The sequence below is a fragment of the Trematomus bernacchii genome, unplaced genomic scaffold (assembly GCF_902827165.1).
Source record: "Trematomus bernacchii unplaced genomic scaffold, fTreBer1.1, whole genome shotgun sequence".
NCBI lineage: Eukaryota > Metazoa > Chordata > Actinopteri > Perciformes > Nototheniidae > Trematomus > Trematomus bernacchii.
Window position 1 is genome coordinate 2,803,329 of NW_022988066.1, and position 22,766 is coordinate 2,826,094.

A 22,766-nucleotide genomic window follows, 5' to 3' on the forward strand; every position below is an offset into this window, starting at 1 on the left:
TACTTGGCATAGGCTCACAAAGGTTTGCATCAGTGCCGCCAACACTGGTGCATCCATAGTCCACTGTTTCTCCCATGCTGCCTGGAGTTTGGCAGGTAAAGAAGTCGGAGTTATGGAAGTCATTAAAATTCCTTGGGAACATGTGGATGCTTGTTTATTTTTCCGCCCAGGCGGGGAGGGTGGATTGCTGCCAGGACGCCGCACTGTCCTTCTCTCAGCATAAGGAAAGTGGACAGAGTGTGAGAGAGAAGGACCTGATGGAGGACAAATACGATGAAAGACAGATGAGAGGAGGAATGAGTGAAGCAGAGGACAGACGGGGGCAAAGTGGAAGTAGTTGAAAGTGGAAAATGGAGGATGAAGACGGAGGCAAACGGCGTCTACTGGATGCTCAAAGAGTCGGACTAATAAATGTTGAAGTTAAGTGAGCCGTATAGGAAGAAGATTAGAGACAGATGGATGGACACCAGCTGGAAGCACGAGAAAGGAGTGAAGGGAGGGAAGGACCAAGATGTAAAAGCAACATTTTGTCCAACCTTTAATTGTGTGAAGATATATTTATGTTGCTGCAATATATGTGTCCAATTGCCCAACCCTATGAAGCTCCTTGTTGAAAAAATTATTATCAGAACTCAAGTTTTCTGGGGCTTTGTCACTGACACCCATATATGTGATCGGACCATCATATCATTTCCCCATGCGCACTATCCTCTGTTAAAGCCATCCAGCATTGTCGGCTGTTAATAAGAGAACTCTGATGGCATATCATTTTCAGTGATTTTCTCAGTTCTTCCATGTGCAATTCATGGTCATGGTTTACCTCGCCCACCAACTAGCCATAAATCTTTCTTGCCTTCATTTTAAATGTGGAAAGATCCCTTCATGCTTGTCTTTAAACACCAAGAAAGGCCTGCTGTGGGCGTTCTTTCTGATTGGTTAAACAGAGGGAAGGACTTGAAAGTGATATTGGTGCTACTGGAGTGTTACCCTAGGGGAACTGATTCAGTAATATACCACTGTGCATGTGAGAGTGTGTGTTGGAGACAAAAGCAGAAATGACCAGTCTGCCCTTTCCATCTAAACTTTAAAGCACTACTCTCCTTTTTCATGGCCGCCGGTGATACTCTGTAAACCTCTGTAAACCTCTGTAAGATTTCATCTGACAGTAGCCTGATGGTATGAAAAATAAACAGTGAAGCCAACTGCTGTGTTCATCCATTCATCTTATCGCCATCTTTACCTATAACCAATGATAGTGCATGAGGAGATAGCAGGGGGAGGGAATGAGGGATGAAGATGGTGCTGTCAGCCCAGGAGCAAAAGGAGGGAGACGGCCAGAAAAAGAGAGTTGATTTCTTGGTGCATAGCTGCAGTATCACCTTGCGCAGCTATAAGAAATTACAAAAGCAATATTTCTTGGGGCTGATATTCCCATATCGTGGAGCAGGAGACAAAATAAATCAGCAACAGGTTACTTTGTGAGGTAACTCTGCATCTTATCCCTCTTTTTTCTCTTTTCCTTTCCTCATCTCTCTCCATTTCCCCATGTTTGATCATGCTAATTGAAACCGACACTGCAATGTGGGTCCTGGGGTGATCCTAGCATTTATCTGCCTTGCTGACAAATCGTTGGCTAATTGAGACGTAACCTTAGAACCTGCGTCTCCCTGCAGCCCGAATGTTTCCTCCCAGAAGGCAGCGTCCTTTGACATGGATCCAACGGTGGGATCACGAGTCTGTGATGCCAACTTAAATCATTACGTGGCATGCCTGAAGGCAGGACATCAGTTGAAAGTTTAAGAAGAAGTTGCCCAGTTTGAATCCTGAAGGCGATACCATGTGTCAATTGTGGGATGTTTTAACAGTGTAAACAACTTGTCCAATGATGGAATTGTCTGGTTAATTAACCAATCATGCTCATTTTAATCCAAATATCTGGAAAGTTTTGCCAAGCCAGTTGAAGTAAGCTGACTTTAGACCTACTGCTACGACTAACACAACTACTCACCTTTTGTGTTAAACAGACTTCAACAACATGAATGCCTTTGCAGGTCTTTGAGTTGTAGTTTGGCTACTCCTGATTAACCTAAAAGCGTTTGAAAATGTAAAATTCTCAGACGAGTTGACCAAGCCAATTTGAGTTGACGCTGATGCACAGTGACGTGCTGTAGTTCCTAGTAACCATTAGCCTTCAGGAGTTTTTTCTTGATTTAACTTCTGAGTGATCTTTATCCCAACGGGAAAATAATCAGATATTTGAATTTAAAAGTTGAAAAGATAATCCCTGATGCTTTATGATCCCACTGCAGTTGTGTAATCTATTCTTTGCTTTTGTTCTGCCTTTTTAAAGGGGGTTCAGTTCAGTTAAATAAACTGATATTTCTTCAAATCAAGCAAAGAAGCCCCCAAAACAAACCTATCTTTTACCTTTTCATAGCATTTATTTTTATTGAATACCACGACATCTTGCACCTCTTAGTCAAAATTAACTTTATCACTCAGCTGTGGTCACTTCCTATATGCTTTTCCTTCCTGATTGCATCACAAGCTCCCAGTCTCCATGACAGCGACTGTGACTCATAAAACACACAGGTCGTCAGGAACAATAAGTTGCCCCAACGATCCGCTGCTTCTCTTTGGATATCCTTTAAGCTCTTCCTGACTGGGAAGCATGGTAGCTTGTGTGTGCACTGGTGTGTAAGTGGGAATGTGAAGGGTGGGTGAGGAAACAGCTGGACCCACTTGTACAAACATACAAAGAAACACTCGTACAGTTGTGAAGGTGAGGTCATTTCTGCTTTTGTTTGGAAATGTGTTTGGAGCCTTGACATTAGACTATACGATATAGTTAAAGCATGTTTTACTCAAAACTGATGGGGGGGAAAAACCCTTTTCGATTACTGCATCTGATTTCTCTAACATGCTCGGAGTTGAAAAATCTGACTTGTTGACTGTGGCCATTTGTCTTTCTGCCACTTCCTATGTGTTACTACATAAAGAACAGCTAAAAAACGAATTGCCCGATCATGTGATTTTCCAATTCAACTGACAGACATATGACCTATGACCCTGTTTGTTTGTAAACTGTAATTTCATGGTATTTATTGAACAACATTAGAGTCTCTGTCTGGTTGTAAATAGTTATTTTTTCTTCTACTGCTCTTGTGCAGATGCAAATGATTTCTATACATTATCTGTAGTAGAAAGACACACTATGATGAAAGGTGGATAGGGTCGATAGAAATGCAAAGTAGATGAATAGAAATGATATGAAAGAGAAGACAGGCAGGAGTAGAGATCTAGGAGGACCAGGCTCTGGAGTATTTTCTCCTCCTTGGTGGTCTAATTATCTGCAGTATGTATAGTGAGGCCTCCCACTATGATCATGGTTTTGGAGAAACGCTGATAATTGGCCTTATTCACATTCAACTAGACCTCTCATGTATAGGGGTCCATGACTGAAAGCACCGCTAGCGCATGACCCTAAATCTCTTTGATGATGGAGAAGAATTCCCAACAGTCGTTGAAATGACTCTTCTGAAATGAAGTGTACTCGCTCAGCAGTCAGAGCAATCAGGTTGAGGCCAATTTCACATGAATGCATGCACCACAAGCACACACACACACACACACACACACACACACACACACACACACACACACACACACACACACTCACTGACGCACTTGATTTCAACTTTTCAGAAAGTTGTGACTTCTGGATAAGGGTTGCTGTCCCCTTGCTGGACCTCACATCCTGACAGGAAGCTTATCCTTCCTACACACACACACACACACACACACACACACACACACACACACACACACACACACACACACACACACACACACACACACACACACACACACACACACACACACCACAATTGCATGGTTGACTGGCACAGAAGGAGAGAGAGGCACTGAATGACTTCAGGCTACACATTTGGACAACCACAAAATAACCGATAGGGAGACAGGGATGAATAGAATTAGCTACACAGACCACAAATGGAGGGAAATGGGGCCTAAATTACTCAAGGACCTCTTAACACAGAGAGCACTGACCCCATGTTAAGTACCGGGCATCCCAAAAGCATCTCTGCTATAATAACTTTTGTTATCCCATGGCTTTAACCAGCAGTAGGATGCTATGTTTTCCTACATTAGTGTGGGAAGCAGCTAAACTAGAAGCCGATCTAATCTACAAAACACTCCCTGAAACACTACCAGGGATGGGAATTGAAATCTGGTTCAATTTCGTCTCATAAAAACAAATGTCTGTCTTTCGAGCAGATCTATCTATCTAGTTGTATTGGTGCCGGCGTCATTTTTGGATGGTAAAGTTACAAAAACTCATGCGTCATGACGTCAAACTCTACTGAAGAAAATGCTGCAGTGATGCCGAAAACCTGTGTAGACACTCGCTTGTACATCAGACAGTTACTACTAGTACCAGCTAAACAGACTTCTCTAAGCCAAATTCCTTTCACCTTTGGCTATATTGGCTGGACTTGCCGTGCCTGTGAATTGTTGACGATACCAGGAAGGACCCAGAGGGCCTATACAAGATGCCTGACCCCCTGAATGTCATCAGCATCAGTCGCTGCCACTTCCCTCCCAATGATGGATGCTCTGTATGGATTTGTGTCGCAACCCCCTGGGCTCCAGCCTGACAGGCCCGGAAACACGGAGGGGCTTGCTCACACACAAACACACGTTGGAGGCTCTTTTTCCCTCGTTCTGACAGAGTGCCATTGAGCGGTCAGATGCGATAGAAGGGGTCACAGCACGGCACAGGGACAGTGACTCACTGAGGAGAACTCTTCTTGTTTCCCTTCCTGTTGTGGTAGAGACATGCTGAGATTTTGTTTCAAATTAAACAAGAACTCATCAAAGCCGCCTGGCTGAATTCCAGTCTGCGGAGACCACCCATTAGTCCAGAAAGTGTTGCCCAGAGAGCAGCTTTTGGGACTTAAAAACTACTGTCAGTGCTTTTAAAAATATGTAAATGTTTTTCCTTACTGTAACTTTCACCCTACGTGCCTCTAGATGGATAGACCTGCCCCAAATGTATCGATAAATCAGCGAAATGTCAGTTTTTTTGTATCGTGTTCGAAAAATAACTTTATTACTTAATTATGTTTTGAATAGAGAATGTTTTTTTTGGCTGCATTTTTCACTCCTACATTCAACTGTTCACCATTGTAGAACAGCAACTAGACGTTTAAAGTACAATATTGGCAGTTGGACACAACTCAAACGCAAAGTGATTTAATTGGATTTCCAGTGTCCAACTTAACTAATTTCTGCTTTATTCATAAACAGTCATGTGGTAATATACCCATAGTAGTAGTACTGTCATTTTCCACACTTATGGCACATTTCCACTGCAGGGCCTCGCACGGCTTAGTATATATATATATATAGTTAGGCCTTGGTAGGTCAGGCTCACTTTATGCTGCGTTTCCATTACAGTTTAGGAACTGGGGTAGTAACTATAGTAACGCAGTGTAGGCGGAGCCGTGACGTCATCTTCAATGCAAAACACAAAACCAACATCAGCCGTTAGCTGTTAGCACTCAGAGCTCACAGCTCCTCATATCTGTTCAGAAACTAGACAAAAATTAAACGAGTACAAACCACAGACTGTCTGTGTCATGGCGAATACAGTCGTTTTTATTTATGTCTGTATAGGCCGTTGTTGTGAGATTGGACGGTCGGAGCATATACAACATTAGCTTAGCCGATCTCCATTTAGAAAACACGCATTTTAAAAGGTTTTTTGCCTGCCGTCTGTCTGCAGACTTGTCAAAGCATTAATTCATGGTTTTAACTAACCGGTATCAGTATGTTGTTACTTCGGCATCATTTTGAAACGTGTATTACAATTAAATCACGGTCAAATATGTTCATCTTGTTATAGTTGTAGCCCCCTTGCCAGCGATTCTCTCACTAGTTTAGCATACTCAGCCCGGTTGTTGGCCCGGAAAGAACCTCAATTTTGGAGAGCCAGAAAACTGTGAAAAAGTACCCGCTAGCCGGAATTACGCCTAGTGAAAACGCAACCAAAAACGGGCCGGGCACGTCACGCTTAAACCGCGTTCCGCGCTGTAGTGGAAGTGCGCCATTAGTAACCTATCAATCAATGTTTATTTATATAGCCCAATATCACAAATGTTACATTAGTCTCAGTGGACTTCACAGTTTGTACAGAATATCAGTATGACAATACGACACCCTCTGTCCGTAGACCCTCACATCGTACAAGGAAAAACCTCCGGAGAAAACCCACAGTTTAATGGGGAAAATGGGAGAAACCTCAGGGAGAGCAACAGAGGAGGGATCCCTCTCCCAGGACGGACAGACGTGCAATAGATGCCGTGTGTAAATTGAAAAGATAATACATTTACAACATAGGTAGTCCAAATGTTTGGAAATGCATGTGTCTATAATAAGAAGATGAATCCACGAGGATATCCATCCAGGACTCAGGATCCAGGACCACAGCAACAGGCACAGCCACGACTCAAGATCCAGGGCTCGCGATCCAACCTACTGCACTAGTGGAATCTAACCCATAACCTTACAGCAGAGCTATGGCTTTTATCTTTGGTGTGCGAAACAAAGAGGAAAATGCCAAAAGTCCAGATGGTCAAAGGTCTTTTCAACCAACATAACAGTTAAATACCAGTGTCCTTTAAATGTAGCGGATGTGGGCGTTTTTCAGCCTCGATTGACCTTGGAAGCTACTAAGCCTCAATAACCGGCCTTCACTTTGAATCTGAGCTGCATGGCTGTTGTTGGATTGTTCCCCTCACTGTCTCTGGAGCCCTAAGGTGAATGAAAAAGCCTTTTGTAGGGGGGGCTAGATGCCCATGGGATGATGTTATTTCACAATTTGTCTTCTTGTGAAATCAAGTCTTTCCAAGTGATCAACAAGAAGGTTTGTTAGAAGTGAAGTTACCTAAATTAAAGATGGTGTTAGGAATACAACTGCAAGTTTAGGCTAAAGACTCGGCACAGTTTAGGAGCTTTATGGGCAGTAGTAAAAGCTTGCATATTTTATGAGTTTCTGAGTTACTCTTGTGATATTTCTTAAATGTCACTGCTATGAATAAGACATAGAGGAAGCATAAACTGAAGCATATGGAGTTGTAGAAAGCCCATGTGATGTCCCCTCATCTCCCATCTTACTTTCTGGCTGACTTTTATGTCTGTTTATTCCTTGCTTTCTTGGTTTCTCCCCCTTTTTTTCCGGGGTGGGGTCACCCAAGCACAGACTGTTTTGTTTGGAGTTGCTATGGAAACTCGTGAGCGTTTGTGTGCTAGTGTGTTTATGTGTGTGTGTGTGTTTGTGCGGGTGTGATGGGGCTGCAGTTCTGCTTCATGCATAATGACCTCATCCAGACACAGACCCCCACATATCGAATCCGTCTGCTTCCTCACATTGCGTAATACACACACACACAGCTTTCTGGCCGACGCCCCCTCAGTGTTGTGCCTCGTTGCTTGACCACAGACGAGTCATTAGCAACAATAGTCCAACTCCTTTTGACTAAAACTATTCATGTTTTCTTCAACATTTGAATTCATATCGTGTGTAAGCATGGAATTAGATTCAGCAACAAAGGTTTTAGTCAGATGTTTAGAAAAAGGGGAAAGAAAGTTCATGAACTGACAATGAACCCTCGACTTGAATTCTCTTCATCAAGTAGTGTGCTGTATTTCAGCACTTCAAATTGTTACAAAACCAGTCCTACTCCCACCTTATCACCTGGGGTAAATCACTTGACGTTCCTCAGCTGTTAATCTCTGATAGTGTAAAAATGTGGAACGCAGCCCAGCTGTTGTGTATTTATTAAAGCAGAGAGTCAAGTCAGTGGTAGGAAATATTTTCCGCGTGGAACAGAATGCAGCTTTCTCTTAGGGGAAAAGTTCTGCTTCATTTCACAAAGATTTCTGGAAAATATATTTCCCCCCAAACCATAGACGCATAAGCTCAGTTATTAAAAGGCCTAGTTATTGATCCACCATGTGACTGTGGTCTTCCACAAAAAGGTCATATTTTCAGTGAAAAGGTCCATTCAGAAATACAATGCATGCTTCAGTTGATGTATCATTGCTGCAGCATTTGGCTCCTTGAATGTTATCAACTCTTAAACCACTTTTGAATAAAGCTGGGAAAAATAAATTGGTTGCATTTGGATACGCATGACTACTGATCCTATTATACAAAACTTTACAGGTCGGATTTCAAAAGCAGCGCGACATGTCAAATTGGAATGAATAAATAAATAACGGATTGTAACTCAAACAAGTCAGACAACAAACATTTATCAACTCTACAACATCGTGCAGAAATCCCCTAAAGCTTCTTCATGCAATTTGCCTATCTGATTCCACATGGTAGTTTAAGCAAATGTGTGCTCACCTGATTGGTGTGGAGGCATTGGCACAGAAACTATTTGCTTTGGAAATTATCCACTAAGCTTTACGGCGCCACAACTTTGCTTATTGATGCTGCAGTGGTTTGTATTCAGCGGTCTGCTCCTGGGCATCGAAGACCACTTACCTTTTGGTATTCGTGCGTCCTGCATTTGAATTTGTTGCCTGAGATACAGAATCCACAGTCCATCTTAGTGCTTCCCTCTGCAGCTTTCGCCCAAGAGACTGCCATAAATAACTGCATTATTTGTTGGAAATGCAGGACTTAAGTATATTCTTGTCCTTTACTGTAGGAAAGATGTATATGCTACTGCCGCATAGCACAGGACCTGTCCAGGGGTTTTTATAAATATAAAACTGTTTTTTTTTAAAGGTCCCTCTGCACTCAACTTTTGTGCGTACAGCCGAAGTGAAACAGCAGTTGAAGTCGTATACAGACTTGTACATCGTATATCTGATGTCCGCAACAAATACATTTATATTTATCTTGATTACTAAAGTTGACATAGAGGCAGAACATTTTTCTTAAGCAATCTTGAATATTGTCTCAAATTGGTGTTTGGTTAAATGATTTTTACTGTGACCACCAAAAGTTATTTGGAGTATATCTCTAGCTCAGCCAAGTAGGAACCACAAAAACCTTTTAAAGAGTTTTGTTTTGTTCTATAAAAAAAACATCAGGTTGCAATTTTTAAAATGAACTTTAGTCAATTTGTTTTAAATCCACCTGGTTTTTCGGTCAGTCTTTGTAAGGCATTGATGTCTGTAAGAGCTTTGAGAATATGTGAAGTAATTCACACTGCAGCTAATTTAGCACACAGCCCTCCTGTATATTGTGATGTGTAGCCATGGAGCAGTATGGACGCCTCTGCCTGACTATAAGGCGCCGTTTACACGAGGACAAAACGGCTTGCATCTGCATAGTTTCGCGTGCGTATAGCCCTATTATGGCGCGTTTCCACTACACGGCCTCGCTCGGTATGGCTAGGCCTCGTTAGGACTGCCTCACTTTATGGCGCATTTCCATTACAGTTTAGGAACTGGGGTAGTATCTATAGTAACGCAGTGTAGGCGGAGCCGTGACGTCATCTTCAATGAGAACCCCAGAAAAACAACACAGCCGTTAGCTGTTAGCACTCAGAGCTCACAGCTCCTCATATATGTTCAGAAACTAGACAAAAGTTAAACAAGTACAAACCACAGACTGCCTGTGTCATGGTGAATACAGTCACTGCTTTATTTATGTCTGTATAGGCCGTTGTTGTGAGTGTGGACGGTCGGAGCATATACTGCGTTAGCTTAGCCGATCTCCATTTAGAAAACACGCATTTTAAAAGGTTTTTTGCCTGCCGTCTGTCTGCAGACTTGACAAAGCATTAATTCATGGTTTTTACTAACCGGTATCAGTATGTTGTTACTTTGGCATCATTTTGAAACGTGTATTACAATTAAATCACGGTCAAATATGTCCATCTTGTTATAGTTGTAGCCCCCTTGCCAGCGATGCTCTCTCTAGTTTAGCATACTCAGCCCGACTCAGCCTCGTTGTCTCTGGCCCTAGACCCACGATTTTATGAGGCCAGAAAAACTGTGAATTAGGACCCGCCGGCCGGTACTAGGCCAAGTGGAAACGCAACCAAAGACGGGCCGCTGACGTCACAGCCCTCTTAAACCGTGCTCCGCGCTGTAGTGGAAACGCGCCATTATTTACACGAGGCCGATAGAAACGGACCCCACAAACGATAACGGGGTCCCAAGGTGGATAGATTTGCAAACAAAACTCTCTGGGGGGTCAAACGAGTCCGTGTAATCGCCTCTATACGAATATTTCCTGAAAAAATAATGATAGCCCCACCTCTCCCCACCTCTGCTGCTCACTGCTGTAGCATGGCCAGTAGCCATCTGTAACGATCAACTATCAAAAATAGCTGTGTTAATTAAACGCACAAGGGGTTCTTGAATGAAATAATATTATAAAAGGCAAACCAGAATTGTTAACGCCCAATATACTCCTTAAACTAAATAAACAGAGTCAGATTTCATGCATTGATCCATTATATTGACAATTTTTCCAGCCAAACAACACAAACAAAATTAAACAGTCCGCTCTGCGATACACCAAAAGTGTCTTTACTGCCTAATCCAGGCCATTATTGTTCATTGCTCCTGCGCCCGTCGGCGGCAAAAAGAGAAATGTTTGTAGGCCTATTCAGGCTATAATCCACACAAAAAAAGGAAACACAGGACCGGCGTGTCCCAGAGGAGCGATCTCACCCGGTGTTTGTAGAGAATATCTCTCTTTCTGAGCGCGTCCTCTCCACGGAGACGTGCTTCTTGGTCGGTCGATGCAATATCCACAGATTCGGTTTCTTTCAGTTAACTTCCCCGTTGCATTTATCCATATATTTACATGCTGAGGAAATGACTATATCCCGCTGAATACCAGCAATCGCCACACACAAAATAACGATAGCCTCACCTCTCCTGCTCACTGCTGTAGCATGGCCAGTAGCTACTGTCAGTACTGCTAGTGCTACTGCTACTGACCATGCTACAGATGTTAGTACAACATCTACAGCTCGACCATGCTACAGATGTTAGTGCAAAATCGACAGCTCCTCTACCACAACCATCAGCAACAAGTGGACATGGAGAATTACATTAACTACTACATGTTGCTAAATCCACCGCGGGGCATAAACAGAAGGGTAGCCATGGCAACATTGCTGCGGGGCTGCTCCGGGGTCTTCTTCGCTGCTTTTGGTGTATTTTGGCGGAAGTTACAGCGCCACTTACAGTCCTGGCATATGTACTACAGCGTTTCCAGCGGTCTCGTTTGAACAGACACGTTAAATGAAATGAATGCATGTGAACGGAAGACTTTTTTGAAAGTGCATACTGTGCATAAACGCAAACGTTCCCGTGTGCACAACGCCTAAAGCCAGTGTCTGACGGTGAGGACATACGGTAGCAGTTAGCATCTGCGACACCCGGTGATGGATTGTTTTTGTGTTTGTGGTTAAGGCAACAGGGTCCTGTTGAACTGTGTCTATGGCTCTGTCATTACCAGCTATAATGACAGGGTGATTAGCAGCCAGCGGGGTGGGGGTGGGGGTGGGGGGGGTGTGTGTGTTTATTCTAACATTTCAGTTGAGTTTGTTTATGTAATCCTTTTTTAAATTGGCCTAAATTACTCTAACATCAATGTCGGAATCACTTTACTGAGCCAGCCCTTTTAACCTAAATTGAACAGTAATGAATGACCTGTGTATTGCAGTATGCTGTACAAACTCAATTCTCACTCATTGTTACCTCATTGTAACTACAAATTAAACACTTTTTTTGGAACTCAATGCTTCATAAAACTTTACAAACCGTTGAAAACATCCTACGTAATGAACAGGGTATTTTAACGGTTTACAAAGTTGTTTACTCTTACATTACTCCCCACTAAACAGTACAGACCAATGTTAAAGGTAGGGTAGGTAAGAATGGAGAAACCAGCTCAAGTGCGCTAGAATTTGAAAGTACACAACCGAAAAAAAATCTGCCCCTTCCTTCAGACTTCCTTACAGAGCCCCTCCTCCAACACACACGAACGCGCACATGACCAATGAGGGCACGAGATAAGTTTGTGCATGACATGGAAGGCTGACAGGCAGGTAGGCCATCCAGTTATTTTAGCCAGGCCAGCTCAGATGATTGGTCGTGCTTTTTACAGCGCTACGGCTTCCACAGATGAAATGTTTGTATATATTTATTGTCAAAGCACTTAATGTATTCATTGCTATCGGGATGTTAAGAGCATTCCATGGAATATAACAAAAAGTGTTTCTGAAGTGAATTATCTACCCTACCTTTAATTAGTGTGTTGTCATTGTTGGCAAAGCTTTCACAGCTTTGATTCAGAGGAATTGGCCTGTGGGATGTGAATCTACAAAGCACCTTCTTGTCTCCTGAAAGTTTGTGTGAGTCGCAGTGTTTTGACTTTCATGTCACAGTTTCAGAGAGGGAAAAAGGAACTGACTGCCAAGTTTGGACTTTAGTTCCCGTTAGCTTCAAAAACAGAAAGGCTGCTTTGAACTTCTTTTTGCCATCCCACACTCATGTACAGTTGTAGTTCAAGGTGAGTATGACCATCTTGGACTACAACTTAAAAGGACATCTATTTTATTTTGTCGTGTTCGATTTGGTCCCTTTGGCTTCTTTTAAATGGTCACAACTACAGGACTACAGACATATTCTATGTCTTGCCTTCATTTAGTACGATAAACATGTAAATGGATCAAGAAGACAGAGGAAAACCTACTGAAAATATGAAAAATAACAACTAGAGGAAGTCATAAACTTTTGTCCTCTGCTTCTGTTGACTCAAGGTGTGCAAGGCATTCTCTAGGTGTGTGTGTGTGTGTGTGTGTGTGTGTGTGTGTGTGTGTGTGTGTGTGTGTGTGTGTGTGTGTGTGTGTGTGTGTGTGTGTGTGTGTGTGTGTGTGTGTGTGTGTGTGTGTGTGTGTGTGTGTGTGTGGTGTGTGTGTGTGTGTGTGTGTGTGTGTGTGTGTGTGTGTGTGTGTGTGTGTGTGTGTGTGTGTGTGGTGTGTGTGTGTGTGTGTGTGTGGTGTGTGTGTGTGTGTGTGTGTGTGTGTGTGTGTGTGTGTGTGTGTGTGTGTGTGTGTGTGTGTGTGTGTGTGTGTGTGTGTGTGTGTGTGTGTGTGTGTGTGTGTGTGTGTGTGTGTGTGTGTGTGTGTGTGTGTGTGATATGCTGTGATTGCTATGGGAGTTACTGCAGTCCACAAGTATTGAGGCCTCGTTTTAAAATGGGTCAAGTGACATGAAGCAGAGAGAAAGGCGTTACAGTGCACCTGAATGAGCAACACACCTAACCCCTTTACTCCTCAACATAGTCTTACTTTAAACTCCAAGAGACATTTAATGTTTTAGTTTCATTGCAATCCATCATAACCTTTTGGTAAATAATTTACGGACCCACTGTACATATTAAGCAGGAAATAAAAACTTGATAAGGCTTTCATGAGAAGTTAAAGGGGAGCTAGTCTCAAGCCATTTACAGGGTTCCCGCGGGGTCTTAAAAAGTCTTAAATTTGATAATCTGAATTTAAGGCCTTAACCTGTTACGCACCGCCCCCCCCGGTACCGGGCGGATAAACGCGTAATTTGCAGGAAACAACGTCTAAGGAATCTTAATATTTAATAAACTATGAATGTTTTATATCCATGTAACGGGAAGAAACTCAGCTAACTGATCTTTTTTTTTTTTTTTAAATCAACAAAAAACCCACAATGCTAACACTCAGCCTCTGAATTAGCCACGAGCGAAAAAATTTAACTTAAAACTGCACCTAAACTCACTCATAACTCCCTTATTACTTATCCTAGATGCACAGCCAACCCCTCGTTTTGCATCTCCTGGAGACACAGAATCTGCGGGTGCCCACCTCAACACTCAGTGATAAACATTTGCGACGCTATAAACGAAAGCGTACATCATAACATGTGGAGCTAGGTAGCTAGAAACGCTAACATGGCTTACCTTGGTCAAAACTGGTCTTCAATGGCATTAAAACGATAAAAAAACGATGCTGCAGTTAATCCATAGGTTAATCCAATGTGTCTGTGTCCTCTTTGAAATGATTTCTGTTAATCCATAAGCAATAAAACTGCTTTTTCGTTTCCAAATGTCAGAGCGAGAGATCGGTCCACTCTGCTGCAAAATTACATGCGCGAAGCCCCCACCGTTTGTTTTCACAACGAGTGTGTGTGGGGGCCTCCCCCTTCGATTCTATTGGCTCTAATGGTCAGAAAGAGGTGTCAACCATCAAAATCGACCAAGGGGGGCCAGAGATATGGAAAAAAAACATTTTCACCCAAATTACCTCAGAGGTGGGGTGGTTTTGGCTAAACCTCTCTAAAAAGGTCAAATGTCACTTGTTTTGCATCAATCGTGATACAGGGTACTTATTATATGTTGTACTTTGTATTCCTAAAGCCTTTAGTCTACTAACCCATCATCCAAGGGTAGTTTTCACTATAAGTAAAAAATAATATTTGGACGGACACTATAATTTACAGTTTTTTACTACGTAAAATCTGAATTTTCTTTAAAATAAAAAACATCTATATTGATTCTGACACTTCTACATCCAACTCACAGATGTAACCTTGCTTTGATAAAAGAAATTATTCATATAACCCTTTTTAGAAGTTAAGTTGTAGTCATTTGTTTTGGGCATGTCATTTTCGAGCCTGAAACATGAAAAACAGGCTTGGTGCTTAACAAGTTAAAAAGGTCTTAAATATGACAAAAAAAATAAGAAAGGTCTTAAATATGATTTAGAAGGTCTTAAAAATGATGGGATTTGAAAGGTACTTCTGGGTTGCGATAGCGTCTAAATGTGTTTTGGGGGAAATGTCCGGAGTGCAAAGTAACCAGTACGGTAATAGCCTTTCAGTTCCCCCCAACCATTTGTATTGAAATAAATCAACATGGAACCCGTAATCACTAACTTTGTTTCCCCCGGCCCCATATCGGAGAACACCCAGCTAGTAACCTAGCAACCAAGCTTCAGCTAGCGGCAGTCAGGAACTCATGTATCTTCGAATCTACTTACAAATAAATATGGGAAAGTGTAAGTTCAACCATATTTGGTTGGAAAACATCGAATTTAGTGCTTGGTTGAAACCAGTGGAGGGGAACCTGTTTGAAGCCCGCTGCACCTTTTGCAAACAAAATTAGCGTTTGTTTTGCTAATGCAGCGTTAGCTAGTGCAGCGTTAGCTAGTGCAGCAGCTCCCGCAACAACACCGGGGGACCTCCGGGCAACGTTTGGGTCTACGTCAACCCTAAAAGCGGAGGTGCTGTAGACGCTAAATACCGTAGTTAAACACCAATCCTACAACAGCAACGATGAAAGATTGTAGCCAAGGCAGCAGAGCTCTGAATATAGCTCTTGTCACTCTCTCACACATTACACTTTTAAACATTTTTATAGTGATGAACACGGTTCAATTTTTTAATTAATTGACAGCACTAGTATCTCTATATACACCATTTAATAAATAAGATATGATTATGTAATGATCCTTAGTGTTTGTCTGTTTTCTTATATTTAGAGCAAAACAACATTTTGACATTAACATAAGATAATATAGGGTATAGGATTTATACAAGGTGGAAGCTTATACTTTAATATAACAATTTATAGTATAAAACAGCAGTATAAAATGTAATATCAAGTATAATAAATTGGTATAATTTAAGAAATAAGCCTGTTTAAATGAAGAGAATGTGATATTCAAATCCGTTTTTCAGAGTGTATTGCTCCTCAAAGCTGTATTTAAAAGCAACATTATAGTAAAAGCTCTCTCACACACACACACACACAAGCACACATACACACTTTTTGTCTAACACGCTACCACAGTTCTGTGTATGCTGTTATGTTCAGTCATTGTTCTTATGTTGAACATGAATACATTTACTTTGTAAGTAATTATGGGACGTATTTCTTCTTTCCTAGCAATTTTCCTTCATACCGTGAAATAGGCCTTAAATTCTATTCAAAGTGGTCTTAAAAAGTCTTAAATTTGAGTTGGTGAAACCTGCAGGAACCCTGCATTTAGTGAAATGCTGTTTCACGCAGAAAGAAAAGAAAGATGGAGAAGATATCATTGTCAGGCATCATAATACAATCTGACCATGTGACAAATAAAAATGGAATCAGTGCCAGTTAAACATGTCAAGTCAAAATGTGACCGGTAGTTAATTTGGGATCCTAAATGACCATACTTGCTCTGATTTTCCTACGGTCAAACATTGTACTCCCTAGGCGATCTTTCCTTAAAGTGCTTTTCGTTGAACTTGACCTGGAATGGCACATTTGACCGAGGTGACGACTGGGCGGTGACTTCCCATTGTCACTTCCAGGCCTCGTTGACTCTCCATCAGCAGAGGAAATGAAGTAGTAACAACACATCAAACACACTCTGCTTCCTTGCTCGCTCTCTGTCTCGACTGTTACCTCTCTACCTGAACCTTGAGGCAGAGGAAGACTTACCCCGTTACGCTCCAGTACATCCCTGTAATGGTCTGTGTGTGTGTGTGTGTGTACTCTTTCTCCTTTCTAAGTCACACAGTTGCTCAGACAGGGACAGCATTGTTCCCAGTGAGCGCTCCAGGAAGTGAATCTGAACGCGTCTCAGTGCGCTAAACATTAGCCGCTCTCTAAATGCCTCTTTACCCCTGAAACATGGATTAGAGGCTACTTAGGATCACTACCATACAAGCGTAAAACTAGACAGGCTGTTAAGAACCGGATAAACAGAGAAGTGACAGCTTTACTCTGTGTGTGGATGTGTGTACAGCAGGTGATGCAATACTGGCCTTTTCTTCTGCCCTGCAGGTGTACAAAATGATCAGGAAAGACTAAAGGCCATTTTACTGAAGAACGGATTCCTCTGACGATCATAAAGTGCGCTGACAAGAACACTAAAGAGGCTCTTAACATGTTGTTTTCTTGACCTTGTTGCACTTGAGTATGACTGCTATTAAAGGAGTTTGCTGTATGCTGCTGCCAACTCATGTAAGACTTCAGGTATATACGAGGCACCACAGGATTCTTCTTAATATTGAATTATTATTTTTATTTGTTTTGATTGTTGTGAATATAACGGGATAGCACGAAAATCCATCTTGTTCATCTTCAAGTTATGCTTTCCAGATCAAACCGCAGTAGCTTGGACCAATCAGCTTCCTGGGAGAAGCTACTCACAGACACAGGCGTAGTTAAGGTGGAGAGAACAGCACTAAAGCTACCGCCATTGACCTGATTGGTTGAGGAATACCAAGGTCATCCATCCTTTTCAGCAGTTTTAAATGTGACAAAACCTTCTGGTGGTCCAGGTTAGAAAAAGATGCCACCCACTTAAATCATGTAAAACCGATCAGTTGTTGAATTGTTCTTCAACTTGCATGCAGTACATAAATGTAGCGCTTTGTAGTATAAGTATAAAAAAACTGTCTAGAAAACATAATCTAGGAAGCAAGCCCTTTGTCAATTACATAACCAACAAATTAGTAGTATATAAATGTATGAGACTGGTTAAGTGATTTATTTCACTGAGACCAGTGTTGACAAAACGTAATGTTTGTATTGACTAATCCAGTATGTGTAATAACTGCAGTGTTTTGACATCTGGTTAGCCTCTATATTAATGGATTTACAATATTGCTTCAACTAGACTTCCTGAATCTTTTTTTATTGCATAGCCAGAACCCGTAGCAACACGTCCATACAAAAGCTTATTTTTATTTTGAATGTCTGGGACCTTGGGTGAAAACATCCCGACCGGCTCTGTAGGCTTTCACGTCCTGAATCATTCCTGCAGTTTGACTCCTGATGCAAACATTATCGTACATATGAACTGATATTATTTGGGCTGTTGTGCGGCTTTAAAACATCCTCTGGGAATCAACTTGACCTCTGTCATGTGGGCAAATGATGTTTGAAGTAAAAGTAGTCAAAACAAGCTCTGTGAAAAAATGTCAGTGGGGTTTCCTTACACCCATTAACTTATTTTCTCAAGCATTACCACATCTGTCAATTTCCCACTATGGGGTCTTGCCACCATTTTTTCTGGTTCTTTGGGAAAAGCTAAGAGGTCCCAAACATTAGTGTTTGTACATTCCTGAACAGTTAGCGTCAGTGAACGTGCCCTATCACTCCTCTCCTGTTACCACTTGGCATTTGGTGGGAAAAGCTGACAGACGCTGATAGCAGGGCTTTGGCAGTAAATGGATACCAGCATGCAGTCGCTCAGGTTTTCCTCCCTTGTGTGTTTGGTTTATGCTTATCATAGAGGTCAAGGTGGGGATGACTTCAACAGAAATATGGGATTACTTAACGTTGGTGTGCAACAGACCCTGTAATCACAAGACTTGATAACAGTTTTGAGGAGACGGCAGAGAATCAAGTGCTTTATGACTGCCGGGGTTTAGTCTGACCTTGTCTATAATGTGTCACATGACTCAACCTAAAGCAATAACAGTGATTTGGGTTTCCACAAGGTCATGATTAGCTGTCGTTATGACACAAGCCTGCTGTTATCAACCGGTTAGACAGAGCTTCTTAGACACCGTCTTGTTAATGTGGCAGTTTGATGTGTTCCTTTTGCTTCTTCCCTCTTTGCACTCATGGTATTGGCTAATCAAAGATAAAGATCAAGTTAAGATTATAAAACAGGTTTCGTCTCTGACAGTGGTGTTTATTCCTATCTTTGTATCCTTTATAGGTTTGGTAATTTCTGATTATGTGCATTCATCACATTTGTGGTGTTGTATTTCAGAATTGTTGTTTAAAACAGTCGGAAACACAGTGAAGTTACTTGTATTTGAATTATTTTCTGTAACTAGATATTTCATGAGCAACAGGCACTACCAAACATACTACTGTTACACTATCCATCGTGCAATGTCTTCGTACAATGACCTGTGTTTACATCTGGTTAGAAGTGTCAGTATTCACTTTTTTTGCAGGGTGTGTTTATGTGTAAACCTCTTTTTCCCTGAGTCAGGGTGTGTGTGTGTGTGTGTGTGTGTGTGTGTGTGGTGTGTGTGTGTGTGTGTGTGTGTGTGTGTGTGTGTGTGGTGTGTGTGTGTGTGTGTGGGTGTGTGTGTGTGTGGTGTGTGTGTGTGTGTGTGTTGTGTGTGTGTGTGTGTGTGTGTGTGTGTGTGTGTGTGTGTGTGTGTGTGTGTGTGTGTGTGTGTGTGTGTGGTGTGTGTGTGTGTGTGGTGTGTGTGTGTGTGTGGGTGTGTGTGTGTGTGTGTGGTGTGTGTAGTGTGTGTGTGTGTGTGTGTGTGTGTGTGTGTGTGTGTGTGTGTGTGTGTGTGTGTGTTGTGTGTTGTGTGTGTGTGTGTGTGTTGTGTTGTGTGTGTGTGTGTGTGTGTGTGTGTGTGTGTGTGTGTGTGTGTGTGTGTGTGTGTGTGTGTGTGAAAAAGTGATGCACCAGCATCCAGGAGGAGTCTTCTTTCTCTGCCAGTGTGTACTTGGCATACTCACAGCACTGCGGTTGAGATACAGTGTGCAGACACAGGGCAGGGCGATACGGAAGAACATAATATACCAATGGACAATGTCAGCATCCATATTTTGCCGAACCAAATGCAAAATCACAAATTTAGGGGAATTAATGGTCCTTCTATGGAAAAAAAAGTATTGAAAAGACACACAAGAAATGTATTTGGAATCTTGCCAAACTATTCATCGGCATTGTCATTATTCATTCGGATGTTCGTTTTAGTCTTGCTTAACTCAATGCGATCATGAAATAAGCAAATATGAAATGGAATAGTGTGCTACTTGTCACTGATATTGTACTAAAAACAAGAATATAGTCAGTATGCAGATGTTGGTTCCAATCAATCAGTAATGCAGCATATTGGACTGCTCAGCCCACCTTCACTTCAATTGATCCAGCACTCAGTGAAATCTGCTTTGTCAGCACGTTTTTGGACTGAAAGTAGCCCTCTCCATTACAGATGTATTTCACTAAGTTAATGCACTAATTGCACTTCTTTAAGAAAGTGCTGAAAGAAACAGTCCCCCAAAGCTACTTAATACAAATAGGGCTGTTTTCCATAAGGATTGCTCATGATGACATTTCATACCATAGCCCATATATGCAAGTCATTCCCAATAGCACATTGTTGTTGTTTGTATAGAGGTGAAAACACATTTACAGTCAGACATGTGGTGGCTGCAGGATGATCACCCTTGTTTGTTGGTACAAACCAGCTTCAGCCCCCCGAGCCAACACTCTATGTAGGCACACACACGTGATGCAATTATGAAGAGTGTGTGTGTGTGTGTGTGTGTGTGTGTGTGTGTGTGTGTGTGTGTGTGTGTGTGTGTGTGTGTGTGTGTGTGTGTGTGTGTGTGTGTGTGTGTGTGTGTGTGTGTGTGTGTGTGTGTGTGTGTGGTGTGTGTGTGTGTGTGTGTGTGTGTGTGTGTGTGTGTGTGTGTGTGTGTGTGTGTGTGTGTGTGTGTGTGTGTGTGTGTGTGTGTGTGTGTGTGTGTGTGTGTGTGTGTGTGTGTGTGTGTGTGTGTGTGTGTGTGTGTGTGTGTGTGTGTGTGTGTGTGTGTGTGTGTGTGTGTGTGTGTGTGTGTGTGTGTGTGTGTGTGTTGTAACTCGGCATTATCAGTAGGTACAATCTCCGTCTTCTGCTGTAAATAAGATATGCTCAAAACATTGTGTGTGTTGTCTTATGTTCCTGGCAAATGCCATTGATGGCACAGACGGGTAAAGGTAATTGACTTGTTTCACAGTATAAAACATCCAAACTTTAAATAACAAATATATTCCATATAGGAAACTCATTTAATGTACATTATAATGAATTCAATATTTTACATTTTACCCAACAAGACTATTTACAAAAAACGTTGAAACCGTAAACAATCATTGCAATTCAATATATATATATATTTTTTTTAATATTATGCACAGTCATCCTACACGTGGATTATTTAGATGAACTCAATATTTCACCAACATTATCCAGTACTGTATCCTCAGGATTGTTCCATTTATTTTACCCTGAATGCTGATTTACACACTGGTCTGCCTAGAGAAGCCCCCGCCCAACACTCTCCCCACTTTGTATACATAATAGAAAACCTCCTTTTTACACAGCTGTAGTTGCTGGTTTGAACAGGTATCAGAAGCAATTGGAGATTCAGATTTTCTGTAAAGTTTACGCTTTGCTTGGCATTTGTTTCCAAAGTGTTGTTACAGTTATCAAAGAGGCTTAACAAAAACTTCTTATCTTCTAAGTTATCATGTGATGGCAATAAACGTAGTCTGCTTTATTATCCCTCTCCCGACTGAAAACCTTTGACATCAACTACTCGCATTAATGGGAAGTTCAGATTTTATGACAGGCGTTCATGCCAAGTGAGATAATGACATACTTTCACAACACAAAAAGTTAAAGAATAATCTCAGTTGAACCGACAGTTTGTAGAAACACATTTCGATATTATTATATTATTTAAATGAAAGTATCGCTATCTTTAGTTCTATGCTCTATGCTTCTATATCTCACCTGTTTGTGTGCAATCTCTCTTTTGAATGTCACTAGTAATGAATTCACTCCGCTCAGATTTCTGGCTCTGTTGTCTGTCAGTCAGCAGGATTACAGAAAGATATCTGGCGCAATTTTCCCAAAACTTGGTAAAAAGGTGTGGCAGGGTCCAACGAAGAACAATTACATTTTGGGGCAATCTGAGGCATTTGTGCTGCGTTCATGTGGTGTTGGTATCACAGAAACATGAGTTCCTGACTGGTAAAACGTATGTGAAAGCCCCATCAAATTTAAAAAAACAACTCGAAAAAAAGATTTCAAAGATATTTTTGTTCTTCTTCTGAGCAAAGAAAACTCATCTTCACTGTAGCGTCCTTGTTGTTTCCTCATAATATTTTAAAGCTCATGAACACATCGGGTCAGAATAAATCTTACTTAGTCGGGAAATAGGACCTTATAGGATGAGGAGCATGTAAACAGGAACCACACAGATACAGCAGACCAGCAAAGAGAAGTGATTGAGCAACAGACAAGATGCAAGATATTAGAAAACTGTAGCTGATATTTGATCATCACATTTGTGTACCATGTCTCAATAACAACACAGCAAGAACAATGAACAAAACATGTTTTCAGTGGTCCGAGTTATTTTTTGTAAGGCGCCATTTCGGAAAGCACTGTAAAAAAAAGCAAGATTGAAGTTGGTTATTAGTTACTTTGGTGAAAATCAATCAAATGTAACACATCAACAGAAAAATGGATGCCAGGCTTATAACAGAGTTTGGCTTTAAGCAAGACACTGAATCACTGACAGCTGTGATGTGGTTTACACTGACCTCTGACCTTGCATTGTTAAACTCTGACATTGTGACATTTTAGTTTTGACAAAATAAACCCTCTGGCTTTATTTTTGGTGTGTTTCAGTGCACAGATAACATTCATTCTGAAGGGGCTGGAAAGGCAGTTTTGGCTGTGGCAGGTTGGGCGGCTGTAGTTACCCTCCTGCCAGCCGGACCCATACACACTGACCTTTAGTACAGTCGCCTGGGGGGTAAGCAGGGGGTGTGAATGGGGGACAGAAAGAGAGGGAAAGAGTTGGAGGGAGAAGATTGTGGAATGTGGGAGAGAGAGCAGAAAGTGAATGGATCAAAGAGAAAAAGAAAGAGGCAAGAAAAAAAGATGACTAGACATAGAGAGAGAGAGAGAGAGCGAGGGAGGAGGAG

General features: G+C 41.7%; 1 protein-coding gene across 2 annotated transcripts in view; it reads left to right on the forward strand.

Moving 5' to 3' along the window:
• The window catches only part of add3a (adducin 3 (gamma) a), a 104,615-nt gene that overhangs the window by 40,939 nt on the left and 40,910 nt on the right, over positions 1–22,766 (forward strand). The window lies entirely within an intron of this gene.